The following is a 14,467-nucleotide window of genomic DNA, read 5'->3' as shown; positions in this document are numbered from 1 at the left end:
TCCTGAGCGTGTTTCTCAGGTATGTCCAAGAATACACCTTCAGGAGTACAATAAATGACGCACCCCATTTTACACAGTAAATCTCTTCCCAGGAGATTGGTTGGTGCCGATGCAGCCAGCAAAAAGGAATGCTTGGTATGCAAAGGCCCTATTGTAATCTCGGCTGGTTTGCTAACAGGGTAGTGCTGGACTACTCCTGTTACTCCCATGGCTGGAATTGTCCTACCAGTGGTCCTCATGCCCACTGTCGAATTTATCACTGACTTGGCCGCCCCTGTGTCTACAAGAAAGTTTAAAGTTTTACCAGCTACATTAATTGCGACCTCGGGTTCACTTTCAAGGTTGGCAATCAATTTCACTGGCTGCAGATTACAGGTATGGCCACACCCCTATTGGGTATGGTGACCTCCCTGAATCCCGCTGGCAGCAACTATTTGTGAGGGAGATAGTTGGGAACTACCAGAGGCATGCCAGTCTCTGTTTGGGGGATATCTTTTTGTTTCCCCTGTATGTGGCTCATAACTCCGTTTCTGCGGACCTTGCTCCCAATGTCGTGTGTCGTGTCGTTGTCTAGGGGGTTGGTATGATCTTTGCGAATTTTTCGCTCTACAGTCTCGTGCATAGTGCCCCTGTCTTTGACAAGAATAACATGTTATCATAGTTGACTTACCCATAGGGTTGGATGGTACATACGCAGGCTGCTTTGTGGTCAGAGCCTGTATACTTACTGACATTAGCTTATCACTCTGCGACTCCCTGTGTCTGGTGATGTTTCGGTCATGATCAATAGCAGCTTCTCTCAAAGTGGACACTGACAGACCTCGCCAACATGGTTGCGTGGTCTGTACCCTTGCCTTTAATGTTTCCTTCAAACCATCCATTAGTACAGACACTGCTATTTCTCGATGGTTTGGATTTGTCCTAATGTCCTCTATACCAGTGTACTTTGCCATTTCTAATAGTGCCCGGTGAAAATATTCTGCAGCTGTTTCTGACTCTTTTTGTTTAATGGAAAATATTTTGTTCCATTTAACAACTGCTGGGAATTGCTCCTTTAACTGTAAGTTTATCCTTCTTACGTTATCTTTGTTGTACACATCTGTAAGAGGTACATCCAGATCTAGTCCACAATCAGCTAAAAATTGAGCTGAGTCGACATTGGAGGGTAAACAAGCTTTTAGCAATATCTGCCAATCTTTATTATTGGGCTCTAAAGTGTTTCCTAAGTCTGTGATGTATTTTTGGCTGGCAACTAAATCTTTTCTAGGGTCAGGGAATTCAGACACTATGGTCCTTAATTCCATTCGGGAAAATGGGCTGTACATGGCAATGTTCCTTATGGGAGTGGCTCCTGATACATCTGTTTTCCCATTGGGAACTGCTATTACCCTAACAGGAGTAATTCTAACAACCTCATTCTGTGTAGATTCTACAGCTTGTGGTGAAATAGTCTCAGTATAATGTATGGTGCCGTACTTACCAGTTGATACGACCTCACCTATCCCTCCGCTAGGGGCCTTTACTAATCTCGTGGGTGTTGCTGTGCCTACTGTGGTCTCTGCTATGGTGGCTGCTAGAGAGAGCGCTGAAATCGTTGTCGCTTCGTCCTCTTGATCACACTCCTGAGGAAAGTTCAAAACAGGGTACAACTTGCACGGGTTAATACTTGCATGGGTTAATGGGTTAACATTATCATTAACATTTACACCGTTACTAAGTGGTTTTGTGTTACCCCTTAGTGCGTCTTTCTCCGTAATCAACTTCTCTCCTGATATATATGGTGGCGGCGGGGCCGTGGCAATTAGTTTTCTGTTAGAGCCAGATCCTGCCGCCTGAGCCAAACCTCTCTGTATCTCACCTTCCTGTTGCCACAACTGTAAATAATCATAATGCTGAACTCGTCTCTTTGTTGATTTTATGAGACATATCCTCCTCCTTAAATTTTGTAACACCTCTGGGCTGAAGCTACCTATTCTTGGGAATTTCTCCCGGTCTTGTACCGTCATTCTCTCCCATTCATCACATAAAACCTCTGTGTGACTTCCATATTTCTCACACATGATATACCTGGCCGACCCAATTGGTCGGACCACTGAATCAACCCGAACCGAGGTTGATCGCCCCCTACCTGAACAACTGGCCCCCATAACTCTGCAGGCGTTGCTTGCTCTACCTCTGATCTCTATATCAAGGTCGTCAGCGAACCCTTACAGAAAACCAGATTGTTCACAATAGGCCGACGGTGGCGGTTTACCGAGTACCCCACTCACTCGCCCACGCCGACCAATACGACCTGATCACACCGATATGGTGCTGGCGTACTCGACCCAGGGCACCTATAAAAACCGTTGTTTACTGGAACATGTGAGGGTTATCCGCAGAACACTTACTCTTTCCAGTAAAGGTGAGGTTTGTCAGATAGTTCCTGAGTGACCAGCGAACTTCCCTTCTTGAAAAATAAAAAATTACACAAATCACGTCAGAATGTACAAATAGCGTTTGTGACCCCTTTACTCTAATGGTACTAGGTCAGATTACTAACTACTGTACACAATTACGTGCGGTCCAGTCGTTCAGTACACAAACAACTAAGCTTGTGTACAGAAAGACCAATGGAATCGAAACTTACGACTGCGAATTCCTTCAGCCAGAGCTTGTACGGCCTATATGGGTCTTGCACCAACCCTTCTCGGTGTTGTGCCTCTGAACTGTATAGCGGACTTCCCTGTTTACTGTACCTGGACCTCCTGGTCTGTTATGACCTCCTGGTCTTGTTCTGTACGACCTCCTGGTCTGACCTCCTGGTCTTGTTCTATACTGGTCCGCTATACTCTAATGCTCAAATATTATGTTTAACCAAGGATGCCTCCCTAGCCACCGTGCACGTCACTTACACGCGTGTACCTCACGAGTACTCGACTTTTCTTGTGGTTCAACCTTTAAGTTATATAAACTTATGTAATACAAAAACACTCACTCATCACATGTACACTTTTGCTTCTATTTCTATTTCTGCGCAGAAATTTTTTCTTTAGCCCAGCTGTGTTACCAATTAGGAGCAGGATCTGTTAATTTAAATTTTGGATTTCCAAAAATAGACTTGCGTTATTTATCGCCTGTGGCGCTATTTACCGCTTTGCGTTACTTATCGCGTTGCGTTACTTATCGCGTTGCGTTAAAAATCAACTTATCGTGACGAGCTACGTGGGCGTAACCGGACGCTCCGTTGCGTAATGTACGCTGCGTGCGTCCGCCTTTGGATTGCGTACACAAGTCTTTTGTTAGGGACACGTGTACGCAAAGCAAAGATCCACCGTAACACAATTTATATTTTTATCAATGTAGATGATCCCTGGTCATCTACCACACAACACACTGACTTCGCCTTATCTCCCAGGCAAAACTGTGTGTTTGTCTATCTTTTAACTATATTACCTTTACTCTTAAACTATGAAATAACGGCAAATCTTTTTTTAGCACTTCTATCGACTATAAAACTGGCAGACAGGAGAGTGATATACGAAAATGAAAAAAGAAAAGAAATGCAGATATATGTGTGCGTGCGTGTGTACGCAAGACAGAAAAATACAGTTTTAAAAGACACTAGCGTTTTGTTCTTACCTCCGGTTCCCGGATTCCTTCAGCACTCTTTTATCTAAGCGAAGCAGATGATTATCCCGTCAGCACTATGAGACAACCTCCCGCCCTTTGCTGAGGGATAATGTCTGCTGATCTACCTAGTGCAGATATGTGAAGGACAGGACGAGCCGCCAATTGATAAAGCTAAATTTTTTATCGTGTATATAACCCTTTATGAGGTCTAAGAACACTGTACGCTATCTACGTAAGAAGTACCGTAAGGGTACGCAAGTTGCGTATCGATCGCTTAGCCGTGATCGAGACGCTCAGGCGTCACGTTCACTCACGGCCAAGTGATCGCAGGCAGGCAGAATATTGGCTGTTGACTTATCGTAATGATTCGCTATAGCGTAGCAGCGCTCGGGACCACGAGGAGATCACCAGCGATGCAGACGCTCACAACGTTAAACCTTTATATCTATACCTCTAACAATGAAATACACAGTAAACCTTAGTGTGGAGACAATGTGTAAGTGCAACCTTGTGTAACCTGATTACCTACAAAGCTGCTTGAGCGTCACCGACGCTCAGAGAATACTTAACACTATAAAGAATACACAGATACCTGGCTTAGGGTCCGAAACCTATTATATGTATTATGACTATTACTTGCAAAAAGAATCACAGTACAAAGCATACACTACAGTATAACATAAACCAACTAACCAGATAACTACACAGGAAATACAATACAATACAATTTAAGTCTAATCAAGGGAAAATACGAGAGAAAGAGAAGAGAGAGAGAGAGAGAGAGAAATGGCTCACAGTAAGACAATATGATTACGGAGAAAACTTACGCACAAGGGGAACGATCGCATGCGCCTCGATATCCAGCTCCCGATTATCAGCAATGAGAACCGTTGAAGAGAGAGAAGTTGGATATGGTCGGCCCGCTATTTATGCTCCACACACAATACAATTCAATGGTCCCTACAATCTCATTGTTCATTGGACACAGGAATTCGGCTTCGCATTATAACAAAAGGTCATAGGTTGATTCATACAGGTGGGCTGTGACTATTTCCAACTGCTCAGGTGGGAGGGAAACTGAGTTTCCCGCCGCATGGGTAATAAAGTGCAAATAAAGTAAATGTTCATAAACTTCTTATGTCCATAACTATTCGCACGAGCGATTGATCTGCTTCAAACCAACACCGGAATATTTCTAATTAAATATTCTTCCGATGGATACTAAACACCACTGAATTACTCCTATCTGACCCTTCGTATCAAACAAAGAGGGATTCCTCTGTTCATGAACATTCTATATTAACCAAACTTTCAGAATCTATCAAAGGGACCATGATCTACAAAATACATTATTAGTGAAAATATGTAATGATTGAGTCGCACGCTACGATCGCATAAACTCTACCGTAAATACGCATACCATGCGCCTGCGGGTGCCCGCGACTGTGAGTATGCGCACGTACGGGAGAGCGTACGCATGCGCAGCACGGACCTGTGTGCGGTGCAAATATGGTAGCGTGCATAGAGATATTTTTCTGACTTTGACAGATCTTAACGTGGTGTTGAGTTTCCTGAAATCTCACTGGTTTGAGCCACTTAAGACCGTGGAGTTAAAATATCTCACGTGGAAAGTGGTCATGCTGTTGGCCTTAGCTTCGGCTAGGCGTGTGTCAGATTTGGCGGCTTTGTCATGTAAAAGCCCCTATCTGGTTTTCCATATGGACAGGGCAGAATTACGAACTCGTCCGCAATTTCTGCCAAAGGTGGTGTCATCTTTTCATTTGAACCAACCTATTGTGGTGCCTGCGGCTACTCGTGACTTGGAGGATTCCAAGTTACTAGATGTAGTCAGGGCTTTGAAGATTTATGTAGCCAGAACGGCTGGAGTCAGGAAAACTGACTCGCTGTTTATCCTGTATGCATCCAACAAGCTGGGTGCTCCTGTTTCAAAGCAAACTATTGCTCGCTGGATCTGTAACACGATTCAGCAGGCTCATTCTGCGGCTGGCTTGCCGCCTCCAAAATCAGTAAAAGCCCATTCCACAAGGAAGGTGGGCTCTTCTTGGGCAGCTGCCCGAGAGGTCTTGGCATTACAGCTTTGCCGAGCAGCTACTTGGTCGGGTTCAAACACCTTTGCAAAGTAATACAAGTTTGATACCCTGGCTGAGGAGGACCTTGTGTTTGCTCATTCGGTGCTGCAGAGTCATCCGCACTCTCCAGCCCGTTTGGGAGCTTTGGTATAATCCCCATGGTCCTTACGGGGTCCCCAGCATCCACTAGGACGTTAGAGAAAATAAGATTTTACTCACCGGTAAATCTATTTCTCGTAGTCCGTAGTGGATGCTGGGCGCCCGTCCCAAGTGCGGACTTTTTCTGCAATACTTGTATATAGTTATTGCTTAAATACGGGTTATGTAATGGTTGCATCAGGTTTGTCTGATGCTCTGTTGTTCATACTGTTGACTGGGTATGTTATCACAAGTAATACGGTGTGATTGGTGTGGCTGGTATGAGTCTTACCCTGGATTCCAAAATCCTTTCCTTGTAATGTCAGCTCTTCCGGGCACAGTTTCCTTAACTGAGGTCTGGAGGAGGGGCATAGAGGGAGGAGCCAGTGCACACCAGTAGTCCTAATTCTTTCTTAGAGTGCCCTGTCTCCTGCAGAGCCCGTCTATTCCCCATGGTCCTTACGGAGTCCCCAGCATCCACTACGGACAACGAGAAATAGATTTACCGGTGAGTAAAATCTTATTTTTACTGTCAAGAGACATTCAGGAGCTTCCACAACCTTAGTTAATACATCTCAGTGGCTTTCCAAACCTAAAGGCTGCTTCAAATGTGGTGCTAAACAATGTATAACATGCTCGTATATCCAGAATAATGTCAAGATATTTTTTTCATCCAATCACATCGAATACGATATACATTCATTCATTAACTTGCAACAGCTCCTATGTCATTTATGCCTAATTTGCAGCTGTAATCTTATGTATGTAGGGAGAACTACATGCAAACTACGCATCAGATTCCTGGAACACAGGCGCAATATTTTTAAAGGTCTCATTTTTCATAGTGTGTCAAGACACTTCTCAGAAATACACAACAAAAATCCTGACCAAATACAACCAATAGGCATTGAGATGATCATGCCTACTATACGGGGTGGAGACAGATATAGAAAACTATGCCTTAGGAAAAACTACTGGATACACAAACTCAAAACCCTCGTTCCCGAGGGACTAAATGAATCCATCGAATTTGACCTCTGACAATTTCAACTATTTTCTTTTCTTCTCGGCCTTATCTTTATTTCCTTTATTATGTTCCCGAATCTGAAATAGGTCTTAGCACCTGGTTATGCTCTGTTCTAATTTTATCTTTAGTTGAGGTAACGATCAGTTACCATTTACTATACATCGCTAATGGTTTATAAATAATCCTTATAATTAATGGTATTATTTAATATTGAATTGGTTAACTATGAATTTAATATCTACACTCATCCATTATTCTTAAGCTATCTTTATTCCTGCTGACAAGTTGTCTTTCATACTTTTTTGTATGATCACCTGTCACAAGCACTATATAGATAACGAATGGAATACATAGACATAAAATATAACTACAAATAGAAAATCAAATTAGAAATGAGAAAACTAAGAGACCAAGTATGTGTGAGGTCTTGTGGTGTACCTGACCCGGACACTGGTTCACTATGTGGGAAAACTCTGATTCAAGCCTCAATTTGGCATGATACATAAATCCGGTTTCTTATTTAGTTTAGTTTGTTAATCATTATATTAATTTAGTCTTCTTTTCTATTCTATCATTCCTAGCAGTAGTCATACAATATGTTTGATTGTTATCTATCTACATTTGCTAATCAGAATCTTATGCTCTTAAATCTTAAAATAGGTTTTATCACCTAGATATTCACTGTTATAAATGCATGTCTAGTTTAGGTAATGATTTGACACCACTTATTTTTTATTCCTAGTCCTTAATTAATTATTTCTAAAATAAACTGCATCATTCAATAATAAATGAACAGGTTAATAGTGAATTTAACACCTTCACTCATCTGTTATGCTGAAGGCAAATACACTCCGGTTAACAAGTTGATTTACTACTCTCCTGCATAATCACCTGTTACAAATGATGATAATTCTATTCTAATCATAGTTCTAATACCTTGCGTTATATGTTCTGTTTAACTTTTCTATACCTCTGTGAGAGGCTCTGTGGCGTACCTGGTTTGGACACTGGTTTATCGTACATGAAAACCCAGGTTCAATCCCCATTGTGGCGTGAGATGTAAATCATGGGGTTTTTTTTAGCTTTTTTTTTGTAATTATATCTATTTATCTCTTTTCTCCATTATCTTTATCAGCAGTTATATCATATGTTAGATTGCGGCTTGTCTACATTTGCCAGTCAGACTTGCCATTATCTCCCGATAACATAACTATCTATGTAATCTAATACTGCTTAAACTATAGCATTTAGACAGTTTTTTTTAAATACAGAAACTGATCTATATTTCTTCCATACTGGTTACTGTTATAAGATATAATACTTGGTCTCTTAGTTTTCTCATTTCTAATTTGATTTTCTATTTGTAGTTTTATTGTATGTCTATGTATTCCATTCGTTATCTATATAGTGCTTAGATATAATATCTCTTTTTATATTTATTTATATATATATATATTATATATATATATATATATATATATTTATTTATTATATAACAAGTAGCTACAGAGTGCGCTAATATTCCAACTGGTTGAGAATTGATCAATTCCAGATTCAAGGGCGGGACTTCTCTTGAGTTCTTATCCCCTTAGGGAATTCCGGATTGGGGCCTATAGAGAAACCATCTCACCAAAGATATCACCCAACAAAAATTCACAGTTTAGTTACAGGAATTCTTTATGTAAAATGATCTTTAATCCATAGTCATAAGATTGACATAATGTAAAACATGATAAAATAACAATTATTTTGACACACACCGAAATGCTTTAGATGTTACAAGATAATCCCCCTCACCTTAACGGTGTGAGCTCTCGGAGGAATAATCAAAGCAAAAGGATAGTGTACAATAATTGATAAACCCTACGCGCTTCATCCGCTCAGACTTCTTCAGGGGTAAAATATGTCTAAAATTGTAATATGAAAAATTCCATAAGGAATGCTTTGTAATGCGAACGTAATCTACTGGATTCCAGTGTATTGCATATGAATCCGAGAAATGAATACAATTCGCATTTGAGACAATTAGGATATTGATTACAATAACAAACAATGGGATAGGAACCCACTGGTGGCGCAAGACACTGTGCGGTTACCGTGACAAGTTGCCGCAATGATCAAATGTCCATAGGAGAACACTCGGGGAGTCCCGAAACTTCTTATTACTTGTTCTCATATAGATCCGAGTCCGTGGGGTAATATGTAAAAGAAGAACACAGATGGTTTACACAAATCAAATTGGGATCCCACAGTTAATGGATGATGGGGGGGTGATTTCCTCCAGGATTCCTTATGCTGTGGTGTCTTTACAAGTGTGCTTCTATCTGTAAAGGTTTACCCTGGTGCCCGAAAAGAACGTGAGTTCCTCACATGTGTGCTTACTTCAAAATACCCCAGAAAAACCTATAAAGGTTTCTTTAAGGCCTCTGAACGTGCAGTGTCTTTCACCCGATAGGGGTAGTCATAAATGATCTCGTGTAAACTTTACTGAATTAGATGCTCACATTCTTGCTTACTTTGAAAGACGCCGTTCTTCCATATAAAGGTTTCTTTTTCAATCAGTCCTCATTCCGTCTTCTTACACTTCCTGACTTCGTATTAGGCTCGGTATTAAGCATAAACACGAAGGGACGTGTAAAAATTCATATAAATTTATTGTAAAACAACTTAAAATGGTTAATATTGGTAATTCACCATGAATAAGAGACCAGATTTATAGATGGAATACAGCACAGTACAACAGTGACATAAGATGTTTAACCTGGGGTGTCTCACCGCTAAACTGGCTGGAAAAGCTGGTATCAGTGGTGTCCCAAGATTGTCACATACTCCACCTTGCGCCACCAGTGGGTTCCTATCCCATTGTTTGTTATTGTGATTCTTTCTGGGTGTGTGTGGTGACATACCAAGATAGGACCCCACTAAAGGCAGCAGTTAGAGTGCGCAGGAATTCACCTTATATAAGTTATAGGATATTGATTAACTGAAACTCTGGGAAATAAACTGGACAGTTCGCCACCATTTAAGGAAATAGAAGATCCATAATTGCTGACAATGACCAGGATCAAAAGATTAAAACTGAAAAAATAAGGTCTGAAACCTCTTCTTGACACGACTTAATTAGACTGAATAGCATACAGGACCAGTGGTATATGATGACAATCCAGTGATTAACACTTGAATATAGTATTAATTCAGCACACCGACGGAGTGTATGCTTGCAGCATCCAGGAAGGGAGATAATAAATAAATAATATATATATATAATCTATCCGCACACTCTACTTTACTGGTTACTTTTATTGTGGAATTCTTATATATGTTTTTAAATGCGAGCTGACATATAGGAGTTTTTTCCAATAAAATTATTCAATTAATCAATTATTTCTTACACCTGCTGGACCTGCTATTTTAGCTTTAAATACCGATATCCAGTGATGTGGGAACACACATTTGAAAAAGTCACGCGGAACGTGGCGAAACGCGTTAGGATCCCGTACATACCTTCACCTTGCAACAGGTATCCATCTTTACAGTCAGCAGCATCTTACCAGCCTGTTACACACTGGCTTCATTATTCCGCGGGCGGCCGCTTTCCAACACATGGCTATCTCATCTCCGTCACCCGCTAGGTATCACTACAATACCCTCTCTCTGGACAGCACAACTGTGGGCAATGCAGGACTCCTTAACCGAGGACGCTCGGTCGGACCAGCCACCCTACTTCCCTTTGAGAGGTATTTTCCATACACTTGTGTGATTGAACTTTCCACAACAAATGGTGAAGCCGCTGATACAGGTTGAGTATCCCATATCCAAATATTCCGAAATACGGAATATTCCGAAATACAGAATTTTTGGAATGAGACTGAGATAGTGAAACCTTTGTTTTCTGATGGCTCAATGTACACAAACTTTGTTTAATACACAAAGTTATTACAAATATTGTATTAAATGACCTTCAGGCTATGTGTATAAGGTGTATATGAAACATAAATAAATTGTGTGAATGTACACACACTTTGTGCATTAAACAAAGTTGTTAAAATATTGACTAAAATTACCTTCAGGCTGTGTGTATAAGGTGTATATGAAACATAAATGCATTCTGTGCTTAGACTTGGGTCCCATCTCCATGATATCTCATTATGGTATGCAATTATTCCAAAATACGGAAAAATCCGATATCCAAAATACTTCTGGTCCCAAGCATTTTGGATAAGGGATACTCAACCTATATATGAGACTGTTACAACTGCACCCATACAATCAGTAGTCAACTGAATGGTGTTTGCCTATATACATGTGGATACTTCTATAATAAGAGACTGCCACTTTTATACACGCACTTAATACTTTATTCTACTGCTGCTGATAGAGTGATACCACTAATTCAAATCAGCCTTGAACATATTTGTTCTTCCAGCATATTAATTCAGGGTACTAATTACATTTTAGCTATTGTTTTATATATTTGCATTATATGTTTTTAGTGTCAACTGTATAATACATTTTTCGGTCATACGTCAGCTCTCAGGTTTTTTACTTTTCCCTGCTATTTTGGGGGACATGGTTGCCTCCTATCAGGCTCTACAGTACGGAAGATTTCATGCTCTGTCCTTCCAACTGGATCTCCTAGACAAGTGGTCGGGATCTCATCTACACATGCACCAGAGGAGACGTCTGTCGCCGAAAGCAAGGATTTCACTACTATGGTGGCTGCAAATGCCTCACCTTCTCGAGGGCCGCAGGTTCGGGATTCAGAACTGGATCCTTCTAACCATGGATGCAGGTCTCAGGGGTTGGGCGCAGTCACTCAAGGGGAAACCTTCCAAGCAAGGTGGTCCAGTCTGGAATCCATTCTTCCAATAAACATTCTGGAACTAAGCCGTGTACAACGGTCTTCTCCAAGCAGCACATATTCTGCAAGATCGGGCCATTCAAGTACAGTCAGACAATGTAACGACGGTGGCCTACATAAACCGACGGGGGAACAAAGAGCAGAGCTGCTATGTCAGAGGTAACAAGAATCCTCCTCTGGGCAGAAAAGCACGCAGTAGCACTGTCGGCAATCTTCCTTCCAGGAGTGGACAATTGGGAAGCGGACTTCCTCAGCCGGCACGATCTCCATCCGGTAGAATGGGGCCTCCATCCGGAGGTGTTCTCAGAGGGAACCAGTCGTTGGGGCGTGCCTCAAATAGACATGGTGGCCTCACGTCTCAACAAGAAACTATGGAGGTACTGTTCCAGGTTGAGAGACCCACAAGCAGTGGCGGTGGATGCCCTGGTAACACCGTGGGTGTTCAAGTCGGTGTATGTGTTCCCCCCCACTTCCACTCATTCCAAGAGTTCTCAAACTCATAAAGAGGACAAGGCTTCAGGCCATTCTCATTGCTCCAGACTGGCCAAGGAGAGCTTGGTACGTGGATCTGCTGGCCTTACTGCTGGAAGATCCGAGGTCTCTTCCTCTTCGAGAGGACCTTCTGCAATAGGGGCCTTTCACTTATCAAGACTTACCGTGGCTACGTTTGACGGCATGGAGGTTGCACGCCAGATCTTAGCCTGGAAGGGTATTCCAAGTAAGGTTATTCCTACCCTGATACAGGCTAGGAAAGAAGTAACGTCTAAACATTACTTGGTATTGCATTTCCTGCAATTGGATTGGTTAGAGCCTTTACAGGAGGCTGAGGTCAAGTTTCTCATGTGGAAGGCTGTCACTTTGTTGGCCTTAGCTTCTGCTCGACGTGTGTCGGAATTGGGGGCTTTGTCCTGTAAAGCCCCTACTTAATCTTCCATGAAGATAGAGCTGAGCACAGGATGCGTCAGCAGTTCCTTCCAAAGGTTGTCGGTTTTTCATATCAACCAACCTATTGTGCCAATAGCTACTGACTACTCAATTACATCAAAGTCCTTGGATGTTGTGAGGGCTTTGAAGATCTATGTGAAGATGACTACTCGTCACAGAAAATCGGACTCTGTTTGTCTTGTATGATCCCAAGAAACTTGGGTGTCCTGTTTCTAAGCAGACGATTTCTCGCTGGATCAGGTTCACTATTCAGCATGCATATTCTAAGGCAGGATTGCCGTGCCCAAAATCTATTAAGGCCCACTCTACTCGTAAGGTGGGTTCTTCCTGGGCGGCTGCCCGGGGGGTCTCGGCTTTACAACTTTGCCGAGCGGCTACTTGGTCAGGGTCGAACACGTTTGCTAGGTTCTACAAGTTCGATACTTTGGCCTCTTAGGACCTGAAGTTTGGTCAATCAGTTCTGCAGGAGTCTCCGCGCTCTCCCTCTGGTTCTGGGAGCTTTGGTACATCCCCATGGTACTAATGTGGACCCCAGCATCCTCTAGGACGTAAGAGAAAATAGGATTTTAATTACCTACCGGTAAATCCTTTTCCCGTAGTCCGTAGTTTCATTATCCTGCAGTGGTTACTTGGTTCAGTACTGCTTTGTTCTTAAGTACTGCGTTATTACTTGGTTCAGTAATGTTACCCAGCTATTGCTGAGTTTTCAAGCTAGTTAGCTTGGTTTGCCTTGTTTGTGTGAGCTGGTGTGAATCTCGCCACTATCTGTGTAAAATCCTGCTCTCGAAGTCCGTCTCCTCGGGCATAGTTTCTAGACTGTCTGGTAGGAGGGGCATAGAGGGAGGAGCCAGCCCACACTATTTAACTCTTAAAGTGCCAGTGGCTCCTAGTGGACTGGTCTATACCCCATGGTACTAATGTGGACCCCAGCATCCTCTAGGGACTACGAGAACAGGTTTTACCAGTAGGTAATTAAAATCCTATTTTGTCCATTTTCCAGCTTTTGTGAGCAAATGGTAGATTGTCATTGCTCCCATTCATTACCAGATTTTTGCTCTAACCAGAAAGATTGGACAGATAATCTTAGTGTGTGTGTATCCAGGTGTACATGCAGTGGGGAATTGCATGGAAAACACGTAAAGTTAATGGGATAGAATGCAGAACTTATAGTAAATGTTAAGCAATAAAGTGTGCAATATAGGTTTGGTCATCAATGGTCTGATAGTGTTTTCTCCGGCAGGGTCCACAGGTTATATACAGGATAACATTGGGATATGATGAAACGACAGCGGATTTGCACCAATCGGTCAAAGCTTTTCGGCCTCCCAACATGCAACGGGCCCATCCATTTATCCCCGGCTCCTGGCTCAGGCAAATCAGTTTTTTGTTTGGTGCTGCAGTAGCTGGACCATGGTCAGAGGGCTGCTGGTTTTTAGCAGCCCTAAGTTTTCTTATTTTATTTTTATAGTCTTCCTAATTTTTTCTTGAGTGATCTTTCTAAAAAGCATCTTATACGTACCTTAGAGTCACTCCAACAACTCTCCACCGGGTTGCGACAACGCTTACCCAAGAGTACAGTGCTGCTTTGGCGGGCGTCTGTGTCTGATATACTAGTGGGTCCAGCAGACGTTACCAGGCTGTGGCCGGAGCATGGGGAGAAGGTAATGCATCGGTTCTGCTTAGAAGGAGAATATGGACACAGCTGCACTGTTTTGGGAGGAGACTACCAATCAATCGCTGACGTGGCTGCCACCTCGGGTGCACCAGCGATAGGCCTTAGGGATCAGAGGCTCC

Source organism: Pseudophryne corroboree, chromosome 11 (assembly GCF_028390025.1).
Source record: "Pseudophryne corroboree isolate aPseCor3 chromosome 11, aPseCor3.hap2, whole genome shotgun sequence".
Taxonomy (NCBI): Eukaryota; Metazoa; Chordata; class Amphibia; order Anura; family Myobatrachidae; genus Pseudophryne; species Pseudophryne corroboree.
This window is presented reverse-complemented; position numbering follows the sequence as displayed.